The sequence below is a fragment of the Chenopodium quinoa genome, unplaced genomic scaffold (genome assembly GCF_001683475.1).
Source record: "Chenopodium quinoa cultivar QQ74 unplaced genomic scaffold, ASM168347v1, whole genome shotgun sequence".
Classification (NCBI taxonomy): Eukaryota; Viridiplantae; Streptophyta; class Magnoliopsida; order Caryophyllales; family Amaranthaceae; genus Chenopodium; species Chenopodium quinoa.
Genome location: NW_018742523.1, coordinates 4272389 through 4291315, shown reverse-complemented (window position 1 = coordinate 4291315; position 18927 = coordinate 4272389). Strand labels below are relative to the sequence as shown.

The 18927-nt window shown below is 42.6% G+C and overlaps 2 long non-coding RNA genes across 2 annotated transcripts; one reads left to right on the top strand and one right to left on the bottom strand.

Moving 5' to 3' along the window:
* Nucleotides 1–75: 75 nt before the first annotated feature.
* LOC110719924 lies at nucleotides 76–1585 on the top strand. The gene is made up of 3 exons (XR_002511188.1): nucleotides 76–302; nucleotides 753–869; nucleotides 1280–1585. It is a non-coding gene; the product is annotated as an uncharacterized LOC110719924 (long non-coding RNA).
* Nucleotides 1586–4282: 2697 nt separating this feature from the next.
* LOC110719923 lies at nucleotides 4283–6063 on the bottom strand. Its single transcript, XR_002511187.1, has 2 exons — nucleotides 5879–6063; nucleotides 4283–4799 (listed from the first exon to the last, which is right to left on the bottom strand). It is a non-coding gene; the product is annotated as an uncharacterized LOC110719923 (long non-coding RNA).
* Nucleotides 6064–18927: the final 12864 nt, after the last annotated feature.

The following is an 18927-nucleotide window of genomic DNA, read 5'->3' as shown; positions in this document are numbered from 1 at the left end:
GGCTATACAATCGAGAGTATTTAGACATATATATATATATATATATATATATATATATACACCAAATTATAATGAGAAGCTCTCCTATAATAGAAATTAGGAACTAATTTCAACCATCAGATTAAAACAAATTGTACGGATCAGATGATTTTAATATTTAGAATTTTGGATCACGTATTTTGCTCCTCACCCCAGATTCTCTCTCCTCCTATCAATCTCTCTCCTCCATTGAAGCTACTACTCTGATTTCTGCATTAAAGCGGCTTTTGAGCTTTCTCTTCTCTATTGAAGCAGCTTCTGAGGTAAAATCACCAAGTTTCAATATCGCTATCAATAGTTTATTGTCAGTATGGTAAATTAGGGTTCTTAATTGTAAAATTCGAATTATAATTTATAAATTCTGATGTTGTGAGTGATTATTAATTTACTATTAATCGATTCATAAAAAGCTTAATATCAATATTTTTATTGTAATTTTAGTTCCATTAGCTATATTTCTAGGTTTATAAATCTAGTTCGTGAATTCTAGATTTATAAAAGTAGGACCGGTATTTTTCTGTCGATTTTATTTGCGAAATACGCTTTCAAATTTTGATAGTTTGTGTATGAATTTGTGCGAATTATGAAACATGTTGCAAACAAATTTTTATTTGAGATGCTCGACTACGAATTATCAATTTATCTTGTTTTGCTAATTATGCTGATTTTGTTGAATTATCATGTTTAAATTTGATGCATTATTCGTGTATCAGTGCTTCGCGAATTTATATGCGTTATCTGCTCATACATCCAGTATGTCCTCGCTTGATGATCGCATTGTTCTGTGCTACTTCCAAGAATCTGCATCTTCTTCTTCTTCTTCAGACGAGGTTCAATTTATGTTTTATTTGCTTTTTTTTTTTTTCCTGATGTTAAGGCGTTTATCATATCAATTGTAATGTGGAATTCGAATCTGTTTCAAAAATAGTGGTTCATTTTATAGCAATGGCGATGTGAATTCTTGCACGTTGTGATGATGAGTTGCGTCGTCGGATTGCTGTCTATCTATTTGCTTGATTCATATCTCATTGGAAGCTTGTGGTGTACATTGTTTGGTTAAGTGATAATATCAGAATTTTGATAGAAATTTTGATATAGCATTGCTATCATATATAATTCATGCTTTGCAGTTGTATATTGGTACTTGTTTTTGCCTATTTGTTCAATTGAAACTAAAAATGGCTTTTAAAAGCAACTTTTAGAAGCATCAAATTTAAACATCAAATTATCTTGTTTGCAGGCTTTTAGAAGTGATTTGAGGCATGAGTGGAGGGATAGCTTGGATTTGCAAGAACGAGAGGGGTGGGTAGCAAAAACATTAAGTGTACTGTGCTGACAAACAGCAGGCTGTAATTAGAGCACTAGTAGAAGCCTTGAGAGAAGCAGGTGTGACTGGAAATCATCACATCAAGATAGAAACCAACATCAAATATTTAAAAGTTTGTATTATTGCTGGAGTCATATTGATGGTTTGTGTAACTAAAGTGGCAAAGACTTAAAAAGTGGACTGGGTGAAAATGAGAATGAATGCCCTATCTTGCTCCTAGCTGCCTTTGGGGTTTAGGTTTAAAAATGGAGAAGATGAATAAGGTTCAAACTAGTGATTCCTACATCAGTTATCTCTAATTAAAAGTGAACTAAATCTAATCTAAAGCAAATAAAAATGACTTTAAAGTAAACCTATTAGCTCAAGTGGTAGAGCAATATACGGATGTATAGAGGTGTAGGTTCAATTCCTACATAGGTTATCTCTAAAAGTAAATATAAAACACTTTAAAGCTAATTAAAATGCCTCAAAAGTAAATCAAAATAAATAAAAAGTATATGTCAAAAGAATAGAAGTATATGTATTAGTAAATAAGTTACATGTCAAAAACTAAGCTCTATTTCAACTTCCAACGGTCTCACCTTTCTCTAATATCACAAAGAAAAAAAGGTATTGGCTAGTTAGAAATATATCTCAAAAGTAAATAATTGTATCTCAAAAGTAAATCATAATAGCTTAATAGTAAATATAAAGCGATAAAAAGTTAATTAAAATAGCATCAAGTATCCTGTAAAAAAGAAGTAAATAAATAATGTTAACTCAAAAGTAAATAGTATTTACTCAAAAGATGAATAAAGTTGGAAAACGTAGATTCCTATAGTAGTTGTCTAAAGTAAATAAAAAAGTATTTAAAGTGAATAAAAAAGACTAAAGTAAACCTATTAGCTCAAATGGTAGAGCACTATGCGGATGCATAGAGATGTAGGTTCAATTCCTACATAGGTTACCTCAAAAAGTAAATACAAAACATTCTAAAGTAATTCAAAGCATCTCAAAAGTATATCAAAATAGCTAAAAAGTAAATCAAAAGTAGATAGTATTTACTTAAAATTAAATAATATTTTAACTCTAAAGTAAATAGTATTTACTTAAAAGTAAATTATATCTACTCACAACTATTCAGTCTAGGGTGCACATTGCTAAAAAGAAAAAGCAGGGTATTAGTTTACCAACATGTTTATATCTTTAATCTTTAGATAAGTGACCTTGAGTTTCTAGTAATAAAAGTAGATACAAAATAAGTTAAAAGTAAATAAAATATTTATTATAGTAAACAGAAATGAAATTCACCTTCTCTACTTCTAAAATAAGGAAATTGCTATGAAGAAATGCTTATTGACAATCTCTAATTGCTATGAATGCTTAAATATCTAGTATAAGTAATAGAACCTTCCGTCATACCTTTAATCCTTGGATAAGTGAGCTTGAGTTTGTAAGTAATAAAAGTAGATACAAAATAAGTTGAAGTAAATAAAATCTCTTAAAGTAGATACAAATGAACCTACGTGGGATTCGAACCCATATCTTTTGTGCATTTGCACAATTCTCTATCTCTTGAGCTAGTAGGCTAGTGTATATAAAGTTGACAATAATAAAATGAGCAAAGACAACATCAGCAACTTCAAAATCATATTATTGGTCTGCTTGAAGCCTTGGTTTCCATGTGATCCTCTTGATCTTTCTGGATTCCATCTTTCAACTCTGGATGATCGGCGTTTAAGTTTATCCTCATTAGAATCATATGCCTGCCTTTCATCTTCGCTTGCGCTATCTTCTTCAATAGGTGCAGAAATACTATCTTCATTTTCACTGTCTTCTATTCTTTGCCTTCGATGCGTATCCATCAAACCTCTACCTCGACCTCTATTTCCATCATCAGAGAAATTATCTACAAAACGATCTGGTTTGTTGAATCTTCCACCATAATCTTCCTTGTTCCGGTACCTTATCTTTCCGTACTCTTCCTATTCTGCAGCCTCCTCCTCAGCCCATTCCTTATCAACAGCATCCTATATCTCCGCTATAAATTTGTCAAGCTCTTCTTGATCACTATCCTCAGCAGGATCAGAGTGTTCTGAGCTTTTTAGAGGCCGTTTCACAGATTCTTCAGCCTCACGGAAGACATAGGGGCTCCCTTCCTTCTTGTCAATTGCGTTAAAGAATGTTGATGCTACCCTCTGAATACTCGCCATGGCAACAGGATCATCCGGGCTTATTCCCTTTTTGCGAAGCTGCTGCTCAATCTTCTTTATATTGAGTTTCTGAGATTGCTATGAAGAATAGAAATGAAATAAGTTAAAGTAAATAAAATATTTATTAAAGTAAATAGAAATGAAATTCACCTTCTCTACTTCTAAAATTAGGAAATTGCTATGAAGAAATGCTTATTGGCAGTCTCCAATTGCTATCAATGCTTAAATACGTAGTATAAGATTATAAAACCTTCTTTCATACCTTTAATCCTTGGATAAGTGAGCTTGAATTTCTAAATAATAAAAGTAGATACAAAATAAGTTGAAGTAAATAAAATATCTCTTAAAGTAAATACAAATGAACCTATGTGGGATTCGAACCCACATCTTTTGCGCATTTGCACAATGCTCTACCTCTTGAGCTAATAGGCTAGTGTATATATTCTAGAGTAAACAATTACCATCAAAACCAAAACCATTAGATGGTTTAAGCCTAGCTGCCATGTGAGCAACACCATTACCCCCCTATACAGGATAAGAGAACAAAATTAACTTGCAGCAAGTGAATATCTTCATAAATCAGATCAATAGAAGCCCTTCCATGTCTGAATATGTATGACAATAGTGTCATATAACAGATGGTGTTATATAACAGCATAACACAGTGCAGCATCTGAATATGTATGACAATAGTGTCATATAACAGCATAAGCATCTGAATATGTATGACAATAGTGTCATTTGTTTCTTTGAATATTATCTATCAAATTCTTGTATATAAAGAGTCTTCTACTTGCATCAAAATGTGCAGCTTAGTCACTTGTAAATTGTAACCAAAACACATATATTAATTATATCCGCAAAATCTGAACAGACTATAGCAAATTTAACCAAACAGTATTACATATTTTTGTTGAATGCCCAGCATACTTGAGAATCTGACAATATACAAGCAAAAGGAGATACTCCAATTGTTCCACCTTAACTTTTCTTGCTCACTTGCAGGTAGATATCTTGCAGATGGTTAAGATTAACGAGTTCACAGTTGGAAATTGTTGGGCAGGAAACTTCATGCCATAGGAGAAGCAAGTACATATTCAGCTGCTGCATTAGAAGTGACTTCTGGTTTAGCGGACAGTGAAGTACCTGTACGCGTGAATGCTCTAGTTGATCCATAAGTAATTGGTTCTGCAGTAGCAAATATTCACAATTTCTGCACTCCCTCTTTGAATGCATTGCTGCTACAGAAATATGCAATTAAAGAGAAATTCTTGAATTCCATAATGTACTAATTATTATGTACTCCGTATATTTGAGACTTTTTTTTTTGCAATTTTAGTTCTGATTTCTTGAATTCCATAATGTACTTGGAGAGAAATTCTTTCTTCAATGTCTAAAGAAAAATACATTTACTAAAGCTGCTTCTCATGTCATTTTTTCTTAAACATGATACTAAGCACATATGCAAAGTTCTTGACGCTGACTCGTTGGGAGGCAGAGTATTAAGCAAATCAGCATCATTATTAAAGCATACATCACAACGGAAGCTTTCAGATCTTGTTACAAATGACTTAAAAATTGCTTGGAGTGTAACGACATCAAATTACAACACCAACGCGATACCCAATCCTATCATCCATCAACTAACAACACCAACCCAATACCCTATCAACGTTATTTTCATATCCGAAATTCTCAATAGTCTGTTGGATAAATAATCGCATACTTATATCTAGAGCTTTTATATGGTGCTTAAAAATTAAATTACTAAATAATGCAACAAATCTAGAATGTGGAATAGCTCACGAACTTAACAACACCTACTAATCCTTATCAAGGACCACTATCACACTAATTTTTAGGGTTATTTTCAACACATTCTTGATTCAAAATTAACATAGATTTCGTAGCATTTCTCTTTCATTAATGACGTAATTCTGATCACTCACACAATTTTGTTGATGCACAATTGCATATTATCACCATCAATAAAATTTAAATTTCAATAAATCAACTATATTTGTACAGTATGAATTCGAAAAATACTAAAATAAAACGAATTATTATTACAAATAATAACAATAGATCCTAAATCCTCTACCAAAACAACACAAAATATTGATCTGATTATAAATCAAAGAGAAAACACACATTAATCAAATAAAAATAGCAAAATCCCCAATTTTGAACTTGATCGAAACTAAAAATACTCAAACAAATAATTGGGAAACCCTAATTTCGCAATCAAAATCGCAAAAATTGGATTCAAAATCGAATTAAATTTAAGAAAGCAATACTAATGACAATCTAATAAACTTACTTGCCCATACACTTGCTAGAACGATGCACGAAGATGAGAAGATGAAATCTGCAAAATTGAGGGTGCGTGAAGAGAGAGTTTGTAGGGGGGGAGAGAAAATGAATTGATGGAAGAGAAACTGATAATGGAAAAAGAGACGATTACTTAACAAATTTACCAAACTGTCATTACTTAACAAAAAAGCGGACAATATTTCAGCCGTTGGATCAAATGAATCAATGTCTCAAATGAGTTTCTAGTTCTTATTATAGGACTTGGTTCTCACATAATCTCTATTGTATATATATATATATATATAAATATATATAAGGTCCGGATTCGGTGAGAACCACCTTATATGTGAGACCATATCCCTTATGTGAGAACAAATCTCAGCCATTAATCTTATTAAATCCAACAACTGAGATTAATTATGTTTCGGGGGTTTTTGGAGTCCCTCGAAAGAGTTACAATTCTGGGAATGCGCGCCGACCGTCTGCACTTGCAAAACCACGAAACTCAGGTTGGGTGGAGTTCCGCCTCCGACGATCAAGTTAGTATGTCTCCGGATGTAGAAAAGTGCGGAAAGTAAATGGTTTTTCTCTCTGATTCAGAGAGATTCCGTAATTAATATTTCTCGGTTTTTTTGTGTTTGTATGTGTCTATTTGTGTATATGCAATAAATGAGGAGTTTCCTTTATTTATAGCAGATGAAGATCTGCTCCCCCATTAAGGTTACAATGCCATGTGTCAGCATCCGATTGGATCCCATTGGGCCTTTCATGGACTGCCACGTGTCAGCGTGGTATTGGGCCACGTGGCATAGGGGTTTTTATTTTTACCCCAAACATTTGCCCCTCACAGGTGTGACGTGGCTTGCCATGTGGCGCCTGTGACATGTGTCACATTCTGGGAAGGTGACGGTTCGTCTCCTTCCCTCCATTTTTTTTTGAATTCGAATTTGAATTGGAGGGGGAGGTGACAGTTCGCCTTCTGCCCCCTCCTATAAATTGGAGACCCCCTCCTCTCATTTGCTACTTTGCGAATTTTCACAAAAATTTACTTGAGAGAGAAAAGCTCTGACACCGACTGCTCTTTCGTGCAACCAGCTTCTCCCTTCAGACACATTCGGATACCGGTTGAGTACTTCTTTGATCCTCTAAGGTAGCGTCTGACTTAATCATTTTCCTCCTTGATTTTAATAGAATCGCAGCCGGTCTTACACTGTCTGGGGCACTTTTAAGCAATCTCTTTCACAAATTTCATTCAATAGACCCACAGTTGGTAATATACCACCTGGGGCATCTTCAAACAATTGTCTTCAAAATTGCATTCAATAGACCCTCAGCCGGAAATATTCCGTCTGGGGCATCTTCAAACAGTTGTCTTCAAAAATTGCATTCAATTGACCCACAGCCGGGAATATTCCGTTTGGGGCATTTTCGAGTAATCTTCTTCATAATTTGCTTTCTATAGACCCACAGCCGGTCTTTATACCGCCCGGGCATCTTTAAGAAATTTCTTTCTTGATTTGCATTCATAAGACCCTCAGCCGGTCTTGTGCCGTCTGGGGTACTTCTGAGCAATCTTCAAAAAATGCATCCCATAGATACCGTCTGGGGTATCTTTAAGCAGTATTCAAAAACAGCATTCTATTGATACCGTCTGGGGTATCATTGAACAATTTTCAAAAAAGGCTTTCTATAGATACCGTCTGGGGTATCTTTGGGCAATTTCTTTTCAAAATGCCTGACCATCTGCCTTATAACTTTCTAAACAACCATAGCCGGACACTTCCGTCTGTGGTATCTTTGAGTGATTTTCTTTGCAAACGTTAGACTGTTTGTTTTGTATTCCGGCTTTCAAAACATACACAACCGGACTCTTCCGCCTGTGGCATCTTTAAGCCACGTTTTGGGATAACGGTCAAGTCTTCTACAAAATTCTTCACAACTTCAAGGTACCGTCTCTGCCCTTCGCAACTTTTTGAGTTTTTCTCGGTTGTATAGGTTAGAGAATAATGGACTCTCCCAACACACACACGGCACAGCCTAGGGCAGATGTCTACCGTTCACCGGATACGGCTCAGTCTAGGACTAGGGATGCCGTCTGGGGGTGTTTGGACCACCCTTATTCTTCTACGAATCCGACCGTCTTTGTTCATGTACAGGACAGAATGGCTCGGACAAGGAAAATGCATGTTGACCCCGAGTACCAATCAGATGATTCAGCCGGAACTCCGGTTGAGGATGCTCCTTTTGACCAACCGGGTATACCTAGCACGCCTAGAGATGAGATACTAGAAGAGTCCAGGAGCTCAGGCGGTGAGGAAACTGTCCAGCAATTCGACTCAACTAAGTCTACAATGACGTCGGATGCCCCTCAAGAGGATGAGGAGGCATATAACTGGCCATCAGCAAATAATCCAACAAAGGCGAACATGAGCGCCCGGGATGTTGTGACCTTAAATGCAACCCTCCCGGCTTTTTTGGAGAAGCGTCCGGTGGGCGCCAGATGGGAGGTAATTGTGCCTCCGGTTGATGCTGCCGTCGTCTGGGATGACGACTTAGATCACGCCGACAACTAATTCGGCAGCTATGAGGCAGCATTCAAAGCCGACCTCCGGTTCCCACTTCACAACACAATCAAGGCCATTCTAAAAGGTTACGACCTTGGCGTCTAGCAGCTCACACCCAACTCTTGGGTGAACATTTTAGGATACATTGCCGCCTGCGAGTTGCAGGACGTGACGTCTAGCTGGGAGGCGTTTGCGCACATGCACTACCTGAGCCGTGCCCTAGGCGGCTGGAATGCGTGGTACACACTGACCACGCATCCAGAGTATATGATGACTTTGGAGAAGCCATCAAAATGGACCAACTGGAAGAGCAAATTATATATGGTCTCTTCTCCTTCTCCGGTTGTGAACCACCGGCTGCGCCGGTACAATAAGAACCCGGCTTTATTGGGAAGGAAATGCACCCTCCCCAAGATATCGGTTAGGTCTTGGGATGTAATTATGGAGCCGGGGATTTTTAAGAAGACCACAATGCCACTAGATGATGGGACACAAGTTATTGTCCCCAAGTTCTGGGTCCCTCATCCGGACTGGTTCAGAGACGAGGCGTTCCTTTTCTCCTGTGGTCTCAGCACTTTTTGGAGCAAACGTAGGTTTATTGCTTAACCGACGTATTATGCCGCCTGTATGGTGTTTGAATGCTCTAACATTTTTCTTTCTTTACTATTTTACAGAGAAAGGACTTGAGATGACTCATCCAGAAAAAACGCCGGCTAAGTCAGCCGCCGAAATAAGGAAGGAGCAGCTTGAGAAGAAAAAGGCCCAACTTGCGGCCAAAGGTGATGGGGTAACTACCGGCTGATATTTTACCGCCTGTATGTCTTTTAACCCACCTTGATAATAACCGGTTGCTTTGACTTGTTTTCTTTTACAGACGGGGAGCCAGAACGTTCCTCGGTCTTTGAGGCAAATGTTGAAAAGGCAAGGTGAGGAGCCTGCCCAACCACCATCTCAAAGGCGAAGGGTCCCAGTGGCCCCACGCCAACCTCAGCCAGAAGAGCACCGGCTCCTGATAGGCCCACAACCGCAGGCAAAAGTCTGCAAAGCCTGGGTTTGAGCTCAGGACCGGCTGAGGCCGGATCTAAGGAGCCTGAGGTTCCTTATGGCCTGGTGCTTACTATTACATCCGACACTAATGCGGCTGGGGGTGGTCTAACCCCTCAGCCTGAAAACCAAGGTACAGATTTCACTTTTGACCCCCCCTGGCCGCTTGGGCCTGTTCGAGTCAAGTCCCAAGCTTCTCACTCGGGGGATTCTTCTGGCAGCCGGCTAAATATAGGATCTGCTTATGCCCAACACTTAACAAATATCTCTCATGATGCAGATGCCGCTTCTCGTTGGCTGGATATACAAAGCTATGCCAAGAGAATGGACCCTCACCCGGTCCGAAAAAAAGGTGGTACCGGGTATCAACCAGGTCAACATTGACCGCATCACCTCACTGCTGGCTGAGGTAATATACCGGTTGGGGTACTTTAGGGCAATTTTACCGAGATGCCAGATGGGGTACTTTTTGTGCAATTTTTCTAATTGCCGGTTGTGAACTAACTTCTTTTCCGGATGACATTGCAGGTAATGTTGAGGGTTGATGGGTTATGTTTCGGGGTTTTCTGATGTCCTGCGGGAGAGTTACAATTTCGAGACTGGAACCGGACGCCTGTACCTGCAAAACAAACGGATGCTCCGGATGATTGGAGATCCGCCTCCAACGGTCAAGTTAGTACTTGATTAAAGAGTAATTAATGCGGAAATGTAATTTAGTCTCTCTAGGTGAGAGTGTTAAATGTGTGTCCCTCCCCCCTTAATGAGGATTAATGGGCATATTTATATTCCTTGGGATGCGTGCCAATACTAGGTTTAGGTTAAACCTAAGGCTGACCGGGCTTCCCAAACATTGGGCCTTGTTGGCTGATTTATCCTTTTGGCATGAATGGACACGTGTCATGTCGCAATTGGTCCACGGAGGAAAAATATATGGTTGACACGTGGGAGGCTCCTATTGGCCCATGTGGCGGACACATGGCGGTACCTGACTGGTCCACTTGTCAGATGGTGATTGGTGGATAAAAATCCCCTAATCATTTGCCCCTCATAGGTGGCACGTGACTGGTCACGTGTGACCTGTGACAGGTGTCACACCGTAACAGGCGACGGCCTGCTACAAGTGTCACTCGGTGAAAGGCTGAGAGGTTCTCCCGCCCAAATTTTGAATTTGGGAGTGACCCTTCACCTTCTCATTTTTGCCTATATAAGGGTGTGTTGACTTCAGTCATTTTCACACTTGAGAACTTTTGAAGAGAGAATTCGGACCCCTGAACTTGCTCTGACATCCCGGACTCTTTCTGCCTACCGCCTGCTCTGACAAGCCGGCTGCTCAGAATTTTTCAGAACTTCGTCAATTTCACTCGTTCAGGTAACCGTCGGTTCTCTCACTCTTTTAACTTTTCTTTATTTTTTCTTTTTGAAATGGCACCACGGAAGCACACGACACGACCTAGGTTAGTGATCAGCCGGTCACCGGGGACGGCTGAATCTAGGACTAGGAGTGCCGCTTGCCCTTTTCCGAACCAATCTTTGCCCTTTATACAAAGTCCGACTGTCTCTGTGTCTATGCAGAACATAATGGCCAGAACAAAAAGAACTGCTAGGATCACAAACTCAGACGGCTCCTCCTACCAGGTGCCGATTAGTGAGACATCTGACCAGGCGCCAGATGCTGAAGTAAACCAAGGCGACTTGACCGCCGACAGCTCTGAGGGAGGGGTCAAGGTGGTCCCTTCCTATTTTACAGTTGACATGTCTAACTTGTCTCCCGATCCTATCGAAGGAAAGGAGGCGGGCCCCTGTGGGAGAGCAGAGGAGTCGTCCTCTTCGGATTCGTCAGAGGACGAGTCCGAGTCTAGTTCTTCTGGTCATACTTCTCTAGACACTAAAGAGAAAAACAACCGCCTACAAGAGGCGAGGCTTTCTCACGCAGTTGAGAAGGGGGACAATTGGGCGGAGCCGTCCGCCTCTTACAGAGAGCAGTACCCCTTACTACTGCACTGTCCCCAAAGGCCGGATCAAGGCCATGCAAGAGAAAGTGGGGAGCTTTATTGCGAACCACACAATGGGCCCCGACTTTTTAGTTTTTGTGCCGGATCCAGAAGACACAGTCGTCTGGCCGGCTGGTACTAGTTATGATAGTGCCTGCTTTGGCTGCTACGAGGCGGCCATCAGGGTTGGTCTGCGCTTCCCATTACATCCGGCTGTTCAGCGGATCTTGGATGGGTATGAGTTGTGGTTATGGCAGTTAGCCCCAAACTCCTGGTTCAACGTTCTCGGCTATGTAGCCGGGTGCGAACTGTACGGGGTGGAGCCAAACTTCGAGGCTTTCGCCCACATGAATTACCTTAGCCGGACCCCTAAGGCAGGCGGTACCGGCTGGTATCAATTGACGAGCCACAGAGGCTACCTCATGACAAGAGGTAAAGAAAATAAGTGGAAGGATTGGCGAAGCACTTTCCTTATCATTGAAAGTTCAGACACAGAGCTGAACAAGCGCTTCAACAGGTGGAACAGGGATCCGCCTCTTCTTGCAAGCGGTCGTAGCAAGGCTCCTGTTCCTCCAAAGTCTAAGAGAGAGATTCTGGACAAAGGACTCTTCAAAGTAGAGTCGAGGGTCGACTCTACTATAGGGGTGCGAGAGCAAGTACCCCTGCACTGCGTCCCGAGCTTCAAATGGCTCTATGACGAGTACTTTTTGGCCGCCTGTGGCCTCAGTAGTCGGTGTTCAAGAGGTAGCCGGCCTGTCGAATACTCTCTTTTGCGATGCATTACTTGTTATAACTTTTATTAACTTTGGTTTTTCTCCTTGCAGTGGACACCATGAGCAAGATCACCGCTTCCAAGACTGCGGCGGCTATGTTGCGAGCCTCTATCTTGCAACAATCTTTAACCAACTCTCCCAACAAGGAGGCGCCTTTGGTAAGTTCCAAGCCTTTCACACACACTCCTTTTTGAATTTGGGTTTACGCAGAGACTGACCGCGTGTTTTGTTGTTTTATTTCGACGGGCACTCCTAGAACTTCTTCTTCCCAACAGCCGGACTCCAAGGCCCGGAGAACGACTGTTGCGAGCTCTCTTGGCACGGCCAGGAAAAATGCGGCGACTGAGAAACAGTCGGCCACCCCCTCTCAAACTCCAATCAGGCCGCCTAGGAGTATGGACCTGTCCTTGTGAATTCAGACTTGCTTCCCTTTTACTAGGTCTAACATGCTTGTTTATGCTTGATGCAGCCGGCCCTCAGCAACCAGACCTGATCGAGGTGGCCAAGTCTATGATCAAAGCCGTCCCTCCGGCTGAGAGAGAGGCGGTCAGGGGTGTCGGCACCCTTGACCTAGACGGAATCGCAGGGGTCCTGGCTGAGGTATACTTAGCATACTCGTCGTTTAAACTCAAGGACGCCTGTTTTTTGTTTGAAAACTGACGCATGTTTCCTTTTGATCAGGCTCTACTCCGAGTGAACGGCCTTCGCAAGCCGCTTGATAGGAAGAACAAAGAGGTAAAGGCTGCTAAAGCTATGGCCGCCTCTGACTGTGATAAGGCAATGTTTCAAATTGCCCAAAATGAGATTTTGACAACTGATATTCTTTATTATCAAGCGCAGGCTACCTCTGCTATCCGGACTCAGTTGGAGGCGGCCCAGAAGAGAAATAATGAGCTGGAGGCGACCATCAACAATCTCAAGGCTGAGCTGAGACCTCTTCGCCAAAAAATGACCACATACGACGCCTTGGAGAAATCCTTGGAGCGCGTTAAAGAGCGCTTGGCGACTCAGCAGAAGAGTCTCACTGCGGAGCTCTCGGCAAAGGCCGAGCAGGAAAAGAAAGACTTGGTCCGAGAGATGATGGAAGACTCGACTCAAATTCAGCGCCTGACCTGGGGCCGCCTTTTCCCCAATGCCGAATTTGCCTCATGGGAAAAAACGTACCGCCAGTGTTCCGACAGTTACAATCAAGAGATCCTGGCGGCTGCTGAGGACGAGGCAATGAAGGATGAGGATCCGATAGTGGCCATAGTGCCGATTGGGGTGGATGCGTCGAAAAAAGATGCAGCTGAGGCCGAGTCAAGCAAGAAGAATGCTGACCAGGCGGCAGCTGCTATTATTGAAGATCTGCCCCCATCTTAAGCTTTATGTCTTATTCGGCCTGCGTGCCGTTTGCTTTCTTTTACCCGGCCACGGGGCCGTGGCTCTGAATATTTTGCCGGTCTTAATGGACGGCTTCTTTTGTATCTTTTACCCGGCCAAGGGGCCGGGGTTTTGAATATTTATGCCGGTCTTTGTGACCGGCTGTTAATATATCTTAGGCGACCATTATTTTATGTCGCCTTTTTTGCCAAAATGCTTCGAATTTGTGCTTTAATTTTGCTAAGTATCAGAACTCTGATATCCAGTTGCATACTATACCGACTGTTTTTTGCATGGCCGATAATTGCAGACAGGTAAGAGGTAGTCACGCTGCCTATGCCCCTGATGACTGGTTGTCTGTTTCCAGGCTAGGCGATCAGTCGGCCAATTATCCAACTGGTATCTCTCATTTTGAAGACCGGATCCCTTTCAGGCAGGCGGTCTTGTCATTTGTAAAATTTACCAAGTAGGGAGGTGTTTTCCTACCTGCCATGGTTTTAAGCGAGAGAAACTAGGCAGTCTAAGCCGGCTAGTCCTGCTGTGTTAACTTAGTAAGAACAGGCGATATATGGACACCTTTTTAGTTTCACACCAAGTTTTAAGGAGTGACTAAGTAAACATGATTGTTACTTAGTCGCCGAATGACTGAGTAGTAGAGGTTTCAAACGGAGAGTACCAATTGTTCCCCTTTATTCGCCAATGTTTGTTGGCTATTAACTCATAAGGTATCAACTGTTCTTTTCCCAAGTAGTTCAGTCGGTTGGTTGACACGGATGGTTACTGCAAATACTTGTTTGACCTGATTAGTCGGTTAAGTGAGAAGTATCCTTGTCTGAGAAACGACTATGGGGTTGTCTTAGTTAGACAGTCGTATAGGTGTCGTGTAATGATTTTATAGAACAATGTTCCACCCAAAATTGAAGCTGCTCTCTGCGACGAATTTCATCCGAATGGATGCCGTCAGACGCCTGCTATGATTTTGGGACAGGTAGAATTAGTTTAATATTTGGATCAGTTGGCCTGGCGCCTGGTCTGATCATTTCGACCATGAGCCTTTGATAGTTCTTGGTGAACTGTTTTATAGGAGAGTAGCCGGTTGTATGGAACAAGCGGCATGCCCCTCTTAAGTAAAAATAAAAAATAAAATGGAGAGTAGCCGACTGTTTACCAGTAGGCATGCCCCTCTTAGTACAAAATTGAATGAAACAACAAACTTTTATTAAGTAGCTCTTGGCTATTTACATCATTCAAAAATAATATTTCTTAAGATTATCTACATTCCAGGTTTGAGGCAACAGTTGGCCGTCTGGTGTTTCCAGACGGTAGGTACCGTCCCTGACCTCTTTAGCCCTACCGACTGCTTCCATTTTTCTTAGTACAAAGTCCCCCACTTTTAGTGGACGCCTGTGTACTTTTTTGTTGTATGATCTGGTCATTCTCAGGCGGTAAATTTCATGGCGCAAGACAGCATTGCCCCTCCTTTCTGAGAGTGAGTCCAATGCCAGGCGCATGGATTCCCAGTTCGCCTCTTCGTCGTATAACATTACTCGTAGAGTCGGCTCGTATTGTTCAATTGGAAGAACAACTTCCGCACCATAGGTTAGGAGGAATGGAGTCTCTCCAGTCGCCCCTTTTTCAGTCGTCCTAATGGCCCAGAGAACATGTGGTAGTTCTTCTGCCCATAGGCCGCCTGCTCGCTCAATCTTTTTCTTGAGTCCGTCTGAGATGATTTTATTAAAGGCTTCTACTTAGCCGTTTGCTTGTGGACGGCCGACTGATGCAAAGTAATGTGAGATACCTTTGTCACCCAACCAGCTTTTGAGAACAGGCGTCTCAAATTGGGGACCATTATAAAAAACCATAGACATGGGAACCCCGAACCGAGTGATGATATTTTTCCAGACAAATGAAATCACATCCTTCGACTTGATTCCCTTGACAGCCTCCGCCTCTACCCATTTAGTGAAGTAGTCGACTGCCACAAGTATGTACTTCATACCGCATGTACCAGGCGTATAAGGACCCAGAATATCCATGCCCCACTTAGCAAACGGTAGTGGGCTATGAATGGTAGTGAGGTCGGTAGCCGGACGGTGAATTAGCTTGCCAAACTTTTGGCACTTGTCACATTTTTTCACCATCTCCATTGCATCTGCTTCCAGAGTAGGCCAAAAGTAACCCTGCCGCCTTGCCCGTTGAGCAAGCGACCTGCCGCCTACATGGGAAGAGCAGTAACCAGAGTGGAGATCTTCTAAGATCTCTCATCCTTTTTTTGGATTAACACACTTCAAGAAGGGTTGAAGATACCCTCTTTTTTGAAGTTCTCCCTTTATCATTTCAAAACTGGTTGCTCGCTTTTTCAGTACTGCCGCCCGGTGATGATCATCCGGCAAGGTGCCGTCTGTCAGATACGCCCTGATTGGATCCATCCAGGTTGAAATTCTGTCTAAGATTCCAATAGGGTCTTCCTCAACGCTTCTTTTCTCCATCACCTCCCAGAAAACAGTTCGTGGAGTATCACAGGAGGCCGAGGATGCTAATTTTGAAAGAGCATCCGCCTGGTTGTTTTCTGATCTCGGCACTTAAGTCAAATGAAAATCTTCAAGGGATCCGACTGCTTGTCGTACCGCCTGTAAATACTTGATCATTATCGGATGGGTCGCTTCGTATTCGCCATTGTACTGACTCACTATCAATTGTGAATCAGAATAGGCGTATATCTTTCTTGCCCCTGCCGCCTTGCACATGCGGATTCCGGCTAGTAAAGCTTCATATTCTGCCTCATTGTTTGAGGCCTGAAAACTGAAACGTAGAGCATACTCATACTTGTTGCCCTCCGGCGACTGACATATGACGCCTGCTCCACAACCATTTGAAGTAGAGCTTCCGTCCACATATACCTTTTAGACTTGGTCTGGAGCTTGAGAGTCAGGGGGACGAGTCATCTCAACAATAAAATCAGCAAAGGCTTGCCCCTTCACTGCTTTTGTAGGCTCGAATATAACTTCGAGGCTCTGAATTTCTATGGCCCATTTGATCATCCGGCCTGACGACTCCATGGTGGTCAGTGGCCGCTTGATAGGTTGATCTGTATACACGACGACTGCATGCGCTAAAAAGTAGGGCTTCAATTTTTTAACAGCCATGAAGAGTGCGAGACCAAATTTCTCCACTAAGGGATACCTCAACTCAGCATTTTTCAGTACATGACTGACAAAGTAAACCGGGAGCTGGCAGCCATCTCTTTCAGCAAGAAGAACCGCGCTTACAGCATGATCAGAGAAGGCCAGGTACATGTAAAGTACTTCTTTGGGCAAAGGACTGACCAGCCTCGGCAAGGAATGCAAATGAACCTTCAATTTTTGGAAGGCCGCCTCAGCATCCGGCCCCCATTCAAACCTTGCCTTTTTCTTAATGGCCTGGAAGAAGTATAAGCATTTGTCGCCTGATCGGCTTAAAAATCTTCCCAAGGCCGCCAGACAACCTGTTAATTTCTGAACCTCTCGAACGGTGCGAGGCGACTGCATGTCGATGACCGCTTGCACCTTCTCAGGGTTCGCCTCTATTCCTCTCTGATTGATAAGGAATCCGAGAAATTTCCCAGACTCAACTCCAAATACACATTTCTTGGGATTGAGCATGACATGGTGCCGCCAGAGTGTGGCGAAAGTTTCTCGGAGGTCCGACAGATGATCTATCTGAAGCTTAGACTTAACAATCATATCATCAATGTATGCCTCGATGTTCCTCCCAATTTAGTCAAAGAACACAGTGTTTATCATTTGCTGGTAGGTGGCCGGTGCATTCTTCAGACCAAACGGCATGACCGTGTAACAGTATAACCCTTGATCAGTGACGAAGGCCGTCTTCTCCTGATCTTTCTTCCATAAAGGAATTTGGTGGAACCCAGAGTAGGCGTCCATAAAACTCATCAGAGCATGGCCGGCTGTTGAGTTGACCAGATTATCAATTTTAGGCAGAGGGTAACCGTCTTTGGGGCACGCCTTGTTTAGGTCTGTGTAGTCCACACACATTCGCCAAGTACCATTCGGCTTTTTAACAAGCACTACATTTGCAACCCAGTCTGGGAAGTAACATTGCCGAATGAACCCTGCATCCAGTAATTTCTTAACTTCGACGGCTGCCGCCTGACTTCTTTCTTCGCCATGGTTCCGCTTTTTCTGCCTTACCGACTTCTTTTTTGGATCCACGGCCAGTTTATGTACCGCCAGGTCAGGACTGATGCTTGGCATTTCATGGACTTCGAATGCAAAGATGTCTTTGTATTCTTTCAAAAGTTGGTGAAAGTCATCACCCAGAATTCTCAGAGCAGTCGTCCCAACCCTGACTGTTCGGCCAGGGCGCGAGTCGTCTAGGATCAGGTCCGTATGCTCACAGGGCGGAATTCACCTGACCGCTCCTCTGCCAATGACTGCTATTTTTTCTCTTTTCTTGCGGCCCCCATCTGGGCATCCTTTCTCTTCTTCTTGAACAGGCGCACTCTCTTTGACATCGTCAAGGTCTGTTTTTCCACCACTTGACCCAGCGGCCATGACAGTGGGCTTGATATCCGAGAGATAGCACTCTCGGGCCATCTTCTAATCTCCCCGAGGGAGCCGACTGTTCCATCATCCCTCTCAAACTTGAGCAATATAAGAGACAGGATTATAAAAGCCTTGGAATTATTCAGGGTTAGTCGTCCCAGAATCATGTTGTAGGCCGAGAGTTCCTCAACTACCAAGAACCGGACCACCATGTGTCGACCTTCCCCTTTTTTACCCAGGCGGATGGGTAAATCCACTCATCCCACTGGGTGGACGACTCCTCCTCCAAACCCTACTAGAGGGTGGGATACCGGATGTATGCAATCAGTCTGATATTTGAGCTTTGACAGACATTTTCTACTGATAAGATTTGAGGAGCTGCTGGTATCTATGAGGATTCGGCCAACCCTCTGGTTGGCCACTTTACATTCAATAATAATAGGGTCGTCATGCGGCCCTCTTACCCCTCCTAAATCTTCTTCAGTGATTACAATTTCAGGAAATGAATATTTGGAGGACCGTTCTTGGTGAACGGTATTGACATCTAGTCGCCTGATATTGTCTTTGTTGCCCCTAATAGTGGGGCCGCCTCCTGAGAAACCGCCTGCAATGGTGTAGACGACTGCATCATCTGTATCAGAGCTGTCGGCCTGTTGATTCTTTTTGACCGACTGCTTTTTCGAGGAAGAGTTCCCCTTGGATTTCTTGACATAAGAGTCAAGATCGCCTTGCTCAGCCAGGCGGTCCAGATATCGCAAGAGACTGATGCATTCGTTGG